The following is a 13,748-nucleotide window of genomic DNA, read 5'->3' as shown; positions in this document are numbered from 1 at the left end:
AACTGTCCTAAGTGAAGAAATATTCAATATAAAGCACAGGGAATTTCACTTCGGATGAGGCCTTATATCATTTGCTTTATTCTTACAGGGCCGTCTCATAAATTTAATATTAAAAAAATCCTAACATATTTCCCACTAAACGTATGTCCAAACGTACCTTCAAATATCCACCAAAGCCCCCCCCCCCCCCCCCCCTTACGACCCGAAAACTCACAGCTTTTAATGATTTCGTTCGTTGACGTAGCAATGTTTGGTAGCCAGTCAATTCGTATCCCCGATTCATTTCTATTGTGAGTTTACACAATAACGTCTAAAAGTTAACTAATATCCCCACAAATAGTTTAGGTTAAATGTTTTAGAAAATAAATCACCCCCGTTTGGTTAAATAATTATTCAAACAGGTAAATTCACGACTATGTGGCTTTCATTAGTCTGGAGCGGTCCCTATGGAGAGCCAGAGAGTTCAATAATCTATCTTTGTAATTATGTATTTGTTGTTACTAAATGCGCCATTGGTTCAATGTAAAATAGAAAGATGTTAATCGTTATCTTGACATTTGTAGTACATAACGGTATATTCGTTATTTGAATGACGTAAGATGTAAAAGAATGTAATGTCTGTGTAGATGCGTAACAAGTGAATGCATTATTTATTCAATGTAAATTTGAAATTAGATCTTCGTCATCCGTATTTGAGCATTTCCTCATTTCAGTTGGGAGTTACAGTAAAATATTTTGGTAATCCGTCCGATGATAGTTCGACATTCGAATTTGCTCATTCGTTTACTGCATTTCAACATTTGTTCGTTGTTTTACCATCATGACGACAGAGGGCGCGCGCTACATCGAATCTTTTGGGAAACAGACTATAAAATCATATTGGAGGACCAATTTATGTGACATTCCCTCGGAGCTATTATTTTCCCGGCCTTTTGAAGTCCGAGGTAAATTATCCTATTTTGTGCAAGGAAGATATTTTGATATGCAAATTCATACCATATTTTTACTATGAGTTTCATTCCTTCTGTTTATCATAAGTAGAATTTCTTCTCCTTTTTTTTTTTTTTTATAATTTATTTATTTTTTTCTCCTTACACTATATCCAAATACCCCAGGTAATGTTGATTAATGGTACATTTTTAACAAAAATAGGAGTTTTGAAATTGGGGTGTCTGAAATTGAGTTAGCTATCTTGTGGAGAGAAAAAGAAGAGGTGATCAGATACGAAACAAGTGCCTGTGGACATAATGTAAAATTCAAATCTAGGCCATGGCTCAGGCTACTGGTTTTATGGCCTGGCCTAGTAAAAATTATGGAAAAATAGCCCGACTGGTCTATTACATAAAAACTTTAAACATGTTACATGCAAGGTTGGCTGTCATTTAATGAAAACAACTGGTAAATGATAACTGATTCACTTTGTTTACAAATATAAAACCCATAGGCGTCGGAACCGGGGGGGGGGGGACTTTGGAGGGGCTTAGCCCCCCCCTTTTTTTTTTGTAAAGATAGACATAATACCCCCCCTCCCAAACGACATAGAAACTTTTTTGTTTGTTTAGCCCACCCCCCCCCCCCCACCCCCCCCCCCCCCACCCCACTTTCCGACGCCTATGAAACCAGAATAGTTTTTTGCGTGTTTTAGAATTCTTACCCAATGTACATATTAACTATTTAATATTGTGAATTACGTATTTCAGTGACAGCAATGCAAAAATCGTGGGGAAGGGACGCGAAAACGAAAATCAATCCCAATCAAAGCAAATATGTACAAGAGTTTTTGGTCTCGCACAAATAAATATAACGTCCCTGGTGGTATATGGTTACTAAATGGCATACACTGTTTAAAGTAAACTCATGGAAAAAAATCAGTCCAGTCATCTACAATGATACTTACAACAATGTTCTATATCAAGTCTCTGATCAAACTACTTCAGCAGCACATTTTCAACGACTTTTAGCGCCAACCGGTTAATGTTCAGTGTGCTAGACAACCAAGTAGTCCCGAGTGTTAACTGGTCCTCCTATATGATTCTATAGTCTGTTTCCCAAAAGATACGATGTAGCGCGCGCCCTCTGTCGTCATAATGGTAGAACAATTTACAAATGTTGAATTGAGCAAATGCGAATGTCGAACTAACATCGGACGGATTACCAAAACACATTTACCACAACTCGCATAGGCTTAACAAACTACAATGTACAAATGCTCAACTACGGATGACGAAGATCCAATTTCAAATTTACATTAAATAAATAATGCATTCACTTGTCACACATCTACACAAATATATATTCCATTTACATCTTACGCAATTCAAATGACGAATATACCGTTATGCACTACAAATGTCAAGATAACGATTAAGTTCAACATTTTTCTATTTACATTGAACCGATGGCGCATTTAGGAGCAACAAATACATAATTACAAAGATAGAATATTGAACCCTTTGGCTTTCCATACGGTCCCAAGAGCTTATTTTACCTTTAGATAAGCTATATTTTAAATTATTAGTATTTATGATAAATGGAGAACGAATATATAACTTGTAACGAATATTATGAAAAGATACCATTAGTAACTAAACAGGATTTGAATTGACTGGCTACCTAACATGGCTACGCCATCACTTTCTCAAGAGAGCTACCTTTATCACAACGATTCTTTCTCTTTTTTTATGATAGTTATGATTTTCCCGTATTCAGGGTATCCCTTATAGTTGCAGGGTCTTAGCTCAATGGAATTAATACAAGTTCAGTCTCCCCATATGAATTATCAACTAATTCATGATGTGTAAACTCCGGACATTTTACTCACAAACTGAATAAAAGTGCGAAGCACTTTTATGTTAAGTTTGTTAGTAAAATGTCCGGAGTTTACACATCGATAAATTCTTCAAAAAGAATGTTTGATTCTTATAATTCCAATTCATTCACTTTATTAACAATTGCAAAAATTTGAATATTTTCCCCGCACTATGTTATTTGTTTTCAGGCGTGTATGAATACATCGCGTTTTCGGATTTATTGATGTATAAACTCTTGTTCAGCTTTATTTTTGTCCAATCAAAACAATTGTAATAAATAACATTGGAATTATTTAGCGATAACTACTGAAACAATCTCAATTCCAATGCGGAAAGTCTAACCCGTTAACTGTATAACGTCCTCAGCACCTAAAACAGCACGACTTCGTCAGAATTTAGCGAAGGAATTCTTTATTTTAACACACACATTTAATAAATACAATTTTATATTCACAAATATTAAAGTAAAGCTTAAACATTAACAAATAAATAATCAATAAAACAATCCATTGTTTTTAGCAGATTCAACAAGTTAATCTTAAAAACTACAAAATCGAAATGCACGCAACTTCTTCTTAACTAAAAACAGCAAGACTTCGTCAAAATTTAGCGAAGGAATTCTGACTACTTTTCGCATTGCACGCTCTTTTATACCACCCATTATTATTCTTAAATAACGCCTATCCTAATAAGGGAATTCAGCATTCTCATCTCCCTGGCTCTATGTGAGAAGCTATTTATTTCTGAACTGACCCCTATGATATCATGCATTTTTACACACTGACCACGTACACAGATTATTTCTAACCTCTGTTCATAATCTATCGAGGAACCCGGACATGTTCTTAATTTCGGCTTGCCGTGTTTACTCACTAATGCTTATCGCTCTACTATTTTTCTTTATCAATTTAAAAATGCAAAGATAATCACACTATATCATTTCTATTCAAAAATATATAATTTCATTTACACCAAAATATTCATTATGATACAGTTCTGCAGCAACAACTGGCCCTGTGATTTAGTCGCCTCTTACGACAAGGGGGGGGGGGGGGGGTAATGAGGACCTATTCTAACCCGGATCCTCACAGATAAAATACCCGTTTGAGAACATAAACTTCTGGTATTCCGCAGCTCAGATTTTTGTTACTGAATTTTGATTGAAATAACTTATTAAATAACAAACCTTATATTATCCCACCTCTCTTTATTTTCCAACTGGAATTAAAGAGATCGCAAGTACGACACGCTTTGCTCCGAGTTGAACTATTTAAGGAATGTTACTCGTACAAATTAGGTACATGTAATAACGTTTGTTTTTGTTGTGTGCAAGAAGAATCCAAAGGATAAGATGTACTCCCCCCCCCCCCACACACACACACACACCTTCCCTCGTACATCGAGCAGTGATGTGTTTGTATTTTGATAGTTCAGCATGGATATTGCTAATATACAGTGTGATGCTTGCAAAAATAAAACCTCATCTGTTCACTCGTGTTGACTGACGAGTACAGAAATTTGTAACGACAATAATGATATCTTAAAATTCAAATTTCTATTGCTGTAACAAAATGAATATTCAAATAATGATAAAGCTCATCGAATTATCATGGAATGCTTAAATAAATTGCCGTGTGTATTTTAAAGGTTATATCAGAACAAGACAATAAAGTGTAAACAAAAATAATATTTTTTAGAAATATCCGTGTGTTGCCTACTTTGTATATTTCCCATAGCTTAAGAAGTTTTCACCTAGAGAACTTGGAGAAAATATTTGCTTGAGGTGGTACACTGCACCTGTTGGTTTTTAAATCGGTGTAAAGAACACCTTTGTAACTCAGGAATCCAGTACACCTTTGGAGGTGCTACTCAGTTGCAAAGGGTTTCGAATCATTTTTTTTTTTCGTACCTAAGTTCGTTATTTTAAAAACAAAATTAGTGCGAAGTGTGGAAGGTAAAGCTTTAGATGTTAATTTCTATGTTTTTCAGAAAGTGAGAAACACGAAAATCTTTAGAATATTACAGTAAATTAGGTGTTTGTACCCTATTTGTATTTTTCAGTGATTCCCTTTTTTTTTTAAACCTATGTGTTAATGTTTGAAATGTTAATTGTATCTACAATGACTATAGAAAAATATGGATACCAGAAATTGAATGGAATTATTTACAACATTGTATAGCATTGTAAGCAGTGCTTACAAAAATGGCCTGTTGACAAAACTTTTATCATGGGTAGAGCAAATCTTTCAAAATTGTACGCTTCATCTACTAAGTATTAGATCTACACTTGAATATGCATCAACTGTTTGGACTGGCTGCTCTATGAAGGACGCTGAAAAACTTGCAGAGATACAGCTATATATAGCTGGAGTTGTTTCTGGTCTTCATATTGCGTGTCTAAGGAATCAGTACATTTCCAAACTGACTGATAAACTTCAAATTGCAAAATTTAAATTAAATTAATTAAAATTGCAAAAATAACTAAGATGTTCAAAATTAACATGGGTAGCGTACTTGGATATTTATGTGATATAGCTCCCCCAAATCATGAAAATATATATAAGTTATAAGTACAATACCCGAAACAAAGATCAGTTTATTGTTCCAATATATAGCCTAGAATTATTTGTGTTCCCTCATCCAGGGGGGGGGGGGGGGGGAGCATGTTTATGTACTTTCTCTCTGTCCGTCCGTCTGTCCGTCACAAAATGTTGTGAACACTTCTCCTATATGGCTTATCGAATAGACTTGAAACTTTCTACAAAGCTTCATTGCTATTTGTAGATGTGCATATTGTACGGACAGGAGGATCCAATTATTTTCCTAAAAGTTATAGTGAATCTGATAGGGGTGGAGGATGTTGAAATAGCTTGTGAACGCTTCTCCTCCTATATGACTTATCAGATAGACTTAAAACTTTGTACAATATTTCAACGCCATTTGCAGATGTGCATATTGTAGGGACAGGATGATCCCATTGTTATCCTTAAAGTTATAGTGGATCTGAAGGGTGGAGGGGGTAAAATAGTTTGTGAACACTTCTCCTATGTGGCTTTTGGGAGTTCATAATGCCTATGTTCCTGCTCATGCTTTCTCCTCCATACCATACAGTACACTAAGGGGAGGAGGTTTCATTTGGAGCACTTTCAATTTGGGGAGCTGGGGAGACATTATTTTGGTTTTTTTTATAAAACCAATCTCTAGCTAGTTCAGTCTTTTGTATGAGGTACTGTAGAAACAAGGGGATCCATTTCGCAAATACACGACTTCTAATGTCTCCAATCCGCCATCGTACTTTTCATTTGGTAAACATGAGACCAATAGTATGCTCCCGTAATTGGAGTTAACCTCTTGAATAGTTGAAGATAAGGCTTTCATATTTCACATATGTATTCCTTTTGACAAGACCTTTCCTTTGGAATCAAAGTTTTGACCCGATGACCTTAGAGTTTGACCTACTTTTGACAGTACGTCATAGCTTTTTAATGGTTTGTGATACAGGGCTTTCATATTACACAAACATATGTATTCCTTGTGCCAAGACCTTTTTGGTCCTAGAATTACAGGGCACATTACTCTGGTGCCATACGGGGGCATCAGTGTTTCACAAACACATCTTGTTCACACTATACTAAGGTAAAACTGTTTACTCAGTTATGATTTACACAAACGCGACATTTTGAATAATCCTTTTTGTTGTTTTGGTAAAAATGAAGATTGAATACATTTTTTGTTTTTTGTTTTTTTTGCTTTAAAAATAATAAAAATGACAGAAAAACTGTACATTGAATTATACTTTACATCAAATGTTTAATCATAAAACTTGCCGTGTATCTTCCGTGATGCAGCTGATTATCGCAATATTTCGGCGAACTAGCTATTCTAATTAATTACTATAAGCATAAAAAAGACACAATGCATATAACTTTGTATATACTGGTACTTTGGAAACATGCGATGTATAACTGAGATAGCACCATCTTTATAAAAACTCCAACTAAACGATTCATATATTAATTTTCACCTGTGACGTCATTCTGATGTAATAGCGCTCCATTATTTTTCAGGAATGGAGAGTTTCAGACTACCTAGTAATGTTCTGTTGAGTTAAGGGTGGATTTTTTTAGTGAACGCGTTCCCCTTAACCCCCGTCACCGTTTTAATAAAATGTAAAGAGTGATCATATTAAAACCTAAACGCGCAGACGAGAGTGGAACCCAAGACCTTTCATATGGAATCCAGAAGCCCTATCCACTGAGCAGTATAAGTACGATGAGAACTTTGTAGAAATTAAACAACAGATATTTTATATGACAAAACTCTATAATGGTATTACCGAGTGGATAAGAGCATCGCGCTCAAAAGCCGGTAAGTGAGAAAGTTTCCCAGAACAATAGGACCATGATTACTATGCAATCATTCTCAGGTAGTGCAAATTCAAGTCTGTTTGAATCATTGTCTCTGGAGGTAAGATAGGACCAATGGTGAATCAGGGGCCAATTTCACAAAACCGTCTTACGTCTAAGATCTATCTTAAAACCAAAATTTGTCATAAGATCCATCATAGCTGTTTCACAAAACTATCATATCTTAAGATAATCTTAAGATTGTTAGAAATCTTAAGACATCCAGATACTTGTCTTAAGTATATATTGAACTATGCTTTGCTAAGAGATAAGTAGCTTATTCGGAGGGAACGTGGTTTCATGGACAGAGATGGACATCATTGATAAGCCTCGTATACCGCGACATGTGGTTTTTGTGATAAATTCATTATTTGTTTAGAATATCCCACAGACAATTCTTTCCTACTTTCGCTGCTTAGGTAGGTCCACTTTTTCTTCATTTCTTCCCCTGACCGGACATAATATGTTGAATTTACAGCGTTGAGTCTAGAAGTTATTTCATAGCATTGGAACTGTAGTTTCGGTTTGAAAACAAATGTCTTTTCTTTTCTCCACCTCGTCCAACAATACTAATATTTCAGCAGCTGAAAAGTTTGTACATCGTTTCATAGACATCTTAATTCTGTTCACACCGATTTGTCTGCGTGCATGCACACGGACGTCGTAGCCGTTGTGGTCACAGGTAAACACATTCGAATACCATTCATTTATTGTTTGTAAACACAAAAGCAATGTTTTTTTCTTTTTATTAGTTTTCGTATTATTTCATTTCATTCAGTTATTGGCTTTTTCACATAGGAAAGCTTTCGCGCCCAGTATACATGCATAGTCGAACACGCGTACGCGTTTTGTTCGGTTAATGCGAAGTTCGTATTACCTGTGTCTTTGGTTTTCCATACCCACCCACGCCCTCGTTTACGGAATACCTTTTTTGTAATCAGTATACTATTTTGTTGAATAAAACAAGTGCGGCGTTTCTAACTTGTAACAAAGACATCAATCCTATTGTCTTTTTTTCTTTATATTTCAAATTACTTAAGCATTACATTTCATTTTCGGAGGAGAGGAATGAGGGAGAAAATAAAAACATATATCAGACTTTTGACACAGCGTTTCTATAAAAATATCATCCCTTACCAAAATATAAGCCCTCTGGCACACAGTTGCTGCAAATTTGCAGCGCATTTGCCGCAAGTATACTTTTCGTATGCAAATTTTTCCTCTGGCACACAGTTTGTGGCACAGTTGCAGCACACACTTGCTGCACACTTCTGGCACAGTATGCGGCATATTTGCCGCAAGTATACTTTTCGTATGCAAATTTTTCCTCTGGCACACAGTTTGCAGCAAACTTGCGGCACACACTTGCTGCACACTTCTGGCACACAGTGTGCGGCATATTTGCCGCAAGTATACTTTTCGTATGCAAATATTTCCTCTGGCACACAGTTTGCGACAAACTTGCGGTACGCTCTTGCTGCACACTTCTGGCACACAGTTTGCGGCAAACTTGCGGCACACTTTTGGCACTGTCTGCTTGAAATTAAGGGATCCTATATAAACTGTCATATTACAAAACAAAAACACAATAATAATTCAATTAATATAATTTCAAGAACAATGACATATCAAGTAATTAACATATTCAAAAATACTAATTAAAAAAAAGAGAGATTCAAAAACAGAAATGACCAGGTTCTTGTAAAATATGTTATCTATCATAGGAACAACAGTAGAAACATACTGGAAAAATGACAAATTAAAGGTAGAATTTTTCAACAACAAAAAAAAGAAGAGAGAAACATTTTTAAAATGTTAGATGTAAATCTTCAATGTTTTTATAACATCTATAATGTACAGGGTTTGGAAAATGTTAAGTAAAAGATGAGTTGGTTACATAAAGTACCATGCTTCAAAAATGACTAAGTTCAACTTCACCATGCACATGTAAATTTTTCAAAGAATGCCTGATCACTTCCGAAAAGACACATGCACATTTACAATGCTTCCATAACAGCTGTTCAAGGTCTGAAGAATGTCAAATAAATGCTGTAAGAGGAGTTGATTACAAAAAATAGGTACCAACTATTCAGGAAATGCTTTATAAAAATGACAAAGTTCAACTAAATGTAATTTTTTTGAAAAAAGTCTGATCACTTTCAAAAAGACACATGCACATCTTCAATGTGTCCATAACTACTGTACAAAGTTTGAGGAATATCAATTTAGATGTGCACGAGTTGATCACACAAAATAGGTACCATCTATTCAAGAAATGCATAAAAAAATAACAAGTTCAACTACACATAATAAAAAAAAAAAAAAAAGTCTAATCATTTTCAAAATGACACATGCACATCTTCAATGTGTTCATAACAACTGTACAAATTTTAAGGAATGTCAAGTTAGAGGTGCATGAGGATTTGATTACACAAAATAGTTACCATCTATTCAAGAAATGCTTTAAAATGACTTAAGTTCAACTACATGTACATTTTTTTTTTTAAAATGTCTGATCACTTTCAAAAACACATATGCACATCTTCAATGTATTCATAACAACTGTACACAGTTTGAGGAATGTCAAATTAGAGGTATACGAGGAGTTGATTACACAAAATAGATACTGTCGATTAAAGAAATGCTTAAAAAATGAGGAAGTTTAACTACATGTAAATTTTTCAAAAAATGTCTGATCACTTTCAAAAAGGTATTTGCACATCTTCGATGTATCCCTAACAACTGTACAAAGTTTGAGGAACATCAAGTGAGAGGTGTGAAAGGAGTTGATTACACAAAGTAGGTACTATTACAGGGACGCTATTGTCGCTTGCCCACCAGTCATTCAGCATTTTATAAACTGTTTGCACATTGTGCAACCCGACCAAAAATATAAAATATAATTATAACAAGATGCGAGAGAAAACTTAAAGAAACTGCAACAGCTTCTAATCCACAAATATTGCATTGTGCAATGTTAAAAAGTTCTCGGTGAAGTCCCACCCTGGCCATGAGAGTACATTTTATTTGGAAACTGCTGCATAAAGAATTTCTTTCAAGATCAAAGAGAAAAATATCAACCCACTGTGGCACTTTTCTGGCCTAAGGTCAGGTTGTGATTTAAATAGATTTGTGAATTTTGGCCGTTTTAGATCAATCATGTCAAATGAAAGTTTTTAAAAAATAAAATCCTTATTAAACTAGCAAGTGCTATACAAATGATGCTATAAATGCTAGAATTGTATATATACAATTAAGACAAAGGAGTTGACATGATCTTAAGGACATGTAATTAAAAAGGAGGTCTATCATTTGCATAACATGACTATGTGCATTGTGCATCAATAACAGGTTTCAGCAACATTTGCAGACAAGAATGAAATATATTCAAAATTCACACATGTGAACTATGCACTTTTCCTCAGAAAAATCTGGAGACAATCTACATGAATTTTAAAGTCAGTACTTCTGAGTACTGTGAAGGACTTTATATTCTGATAAATTAATAAAGACTTGTGGGCCTTTATTAGGGAGAACACTGTAAACATTTACACAAGTTTCTCCATCATAGATGAATGGGAGAATAATAGGACTATCTCCATGCTGTCTGCGCCTTAGAATCAAAAACATGATTGAATTCTGGACCTTCTTCTAATCTTCCACTTGTTCAGTACTTGGTCATCACAATCACATATTGTCCGCAACAACTCTACTGTCCCATCCATTTGTTGTGATAAACTGTAAATAGTTATCGGTTAAGACAGAGTGCCTTTACTCACAAATACATGTAGCAGTGTCATCAGATTCACTTGGCAAGTGTGTATAAATTGAAACGTCATTCTTTTTTTAAAACTAAATAACACTAAGTAACTTCATTAGTGATTTATACACATTAATCCAGGCCTGCATGTTGGAACTCTCAGATATGGCAAGTTGAAGACAGCCTATCAACACACCATCACAACTTCTGTATCTTCACGACTATCATGAAATATATTCTGAAAAAGATATAAAATTGTAAATAATTACGAGATACCATTGGCCGTCCTATATACAAGTTTGCAAGGCGTCTAACATAGGAGGAATCATTCAGGGGTGTGTACATGTAATTACCGTCGCCCGACACCTGGGGCCACCGATTTTCAAAGCCGAGAAATAATCAATGTTGCTTTATAGCCCATTGGGCTAATAAATGCAATATTTGATGTACAACTGTTAATATCATGCTGACCAGACTTTACGTACAAATTAACTTTATTGCCAAGACAAGATCTTCAATCCATTTTAATAACGTATATGCATTGATGGAGTGACAAAATTGAGATTCTGGAGGTCACATCCCTGATCATAATGCAGTTTAACTTTTCTAACTGGACATCTGGGTTCAAATCATAAGCATTTGAATAAAAAAAATAATCAACCATTCATTAAAAAACACCATTTACTGAATAAACTATTCAATTTTGCAAATAATTAACCCGAGTAGAAAGTAAACAAAAAATAGCATAATTATTACGGAAGTAGGCCTAATTATTTGTTTGTTTTTCGGCCTTTTCCCCTCTCTCTCCATTTTTTTTAAAGTGCCTATATGGTCCTGTCCAAATGTATAAGAAGAAAAAATCCGCGATGGCTACGATAATGCAACTAGAAGGAGTATAATCTATTTTCATACAAAGGAAATTTAAAAAAATAAATAAATTCCACATAATTTCAAAGAATTGAATGAAGAATGTAAATTTATAAACGTAAACACTGACTTAAGATTTGACGCAACAACATACAATGAGCGATGGTTAGTTTCGTTTTGAACAATATATTACAGAGTTTATAACTATAAGATACACAGTAAATCACTTACTCAATGATTGGAAGATTCTCCTCAGAATATCTGCATCAACTCCTGTTCTCGATTCATGTTCAAGATGTTTACCGGTATAACATCATGGCGTCTGTTGATATCAACTTTCGCGCTCAGCATATAATATTGAGTGAATCCCACACCCGACGCATTGAACCCGATCTCTATTTGCGATGCATAGAACCGTAAAGCTCCATGAAGACCTACTTTGGTATACAGCTTAGATTATTCTAACTTAGTATCAATTAGCATTCCACACACCAGAATAACGTACCTGGATAAATTATACGATATAAAGGTGAATTTTTACCACTCTCATTTGATTAATTTCAACTCACAAATCCAGTATCTGAATTGTAATCAATGTTCAGATATACATGTAAATAAAGAAAAGAAAAGAAATCTCTCTCTCCCTCTCTCTCTCCATTGATTTAGATATAGATATTTTTTCTTCACTTTTTTTTTTCTAATTAGATTAAAATTCACATAACTGTGCACTTACATCTTATTTTAAAGGGGCATTAGCTGTGAAAGTGATGACAACCATTTTCTTTTTTTCAAAATCTCGAGATGATATTGAAATACATATTGATGACTAATAAGAACATTTATTTTTTATTATGTACAAAAACAAGAGAATTGACCCTAATAAAACTACGTTAGATAACCGCTTTTAATGTAAAGAAATATATACGGAAGATGTATTCACTGCACCCAAATCAAATCATTTCTCAAATAAAAACAAAAACAGCATTTACATTTTGCTGACAGCATGCAAAGGTAACTAAAGAATAATTATACTGTCTTGCAAGACAATAATATTCAATCACCAAAATCACATATTCATTTAGAGGTTAAAAGGTGTTTGAAATAATTAAATACAAGTGTAATTATTACTTTAATATATAATAACTATTATAGGGCAACTTTCATTGAATTCAATATTTGGTGACAAAATGACCGCTAATTCCCATTAATAAGACAAGAAGATGGAAGGGGTACGCAAGAAATGTTGCATATATGTTCTATTATAGAAAATGTTGTGATGGATATATTGAAATGGCTCTTTTATTCTAAATATTCAAGAAAAGTCGTGAACTTTGGTGCCCTTGCTGTTTCAGTTCTAAAATTTTAAGGAAAAAGTTGTGAACTTCCGGCACACGATTCTGAATACCAAAGAAAAAATTGTGGTGCACTTCTGGCACACAGTTTTGATTCTGAATACTAAAGAAAAAGTTGTGGTGCACTTCTGGCACACTGTTTCATTTAGGAAAAGTTGTGGCGCACTTCTGGCACACTGTGCCACTAGTGGCACACTGTGTGCTGCTAGTGGCACACTGTATGCCGCTAGCGGCATTAGCTGCACACTTCTGGCAAACAGCTCTGGCACACTGATTTGTTTGTCGCAAACTTGCAGCAAACTTGCGGCAAATTTGCAGCAAACTTTACATTTTGGTAAGGGATTCAATGTTTTCATTTTTGTGTCACGATTTCTGTAATCAAATAGTACACAAACCGAGTGTAACTTTTGAAATACAAAATAAAGAGTAAGGTCATATACATGTAATTAAAAAAAAATAGAAGTATAATGTATTGAATTTTATAAATACATTGGATAATTACAAATGCCTAACATCGTAATATTTCAAGAACAGAACCACTAGACCAGAAAAT

The 13,748-nt window shown here is 34.5% G+C and overlaps 1 long non-coding RNA gene across 1 annotated transcript; it reads right to left on the bottom strand.

Moving 5' to 3' along the window:
* Positions 1–8,807: 8,807 nt before the first annotated feature.
* LOC130052191 (uncharacterized) lies at positions 8,808–12,509 on the bottom strand. The gene is made up of 3 exons (XR_008800572.1): positions 12,075–12,509; positions 11,106–11,214; positions 8,808–10,954 (listed from the first exon to the last, which is right to left on the bottom strand). It is a non-coding gene; the product is annotated as an uncharacterized LOC130052191 (long non-coding RNA).
* Positions 12,510–13,748: the final 1,239 nt, after the last annotated feature.

The sequence above is a fragment of the Ostrea edulis genome, chromosome 1 (genome assembly GCF_947568905.1).
Source record: "Ostrea edulis chromosome 1, xbOstEdul1.1, whole genome shotgun sequence".
Lineage (NCBI taxonomy): Eukaryota > Metazoa > Mollusca > Bivalvia > Ostreida > Ostreidae > Ostrea > Ostrea edulis.
Note: the sequence above shows the minus strand (reverse complement) of the source record. Positions and strands in the feature narration are given on the sequence as shown.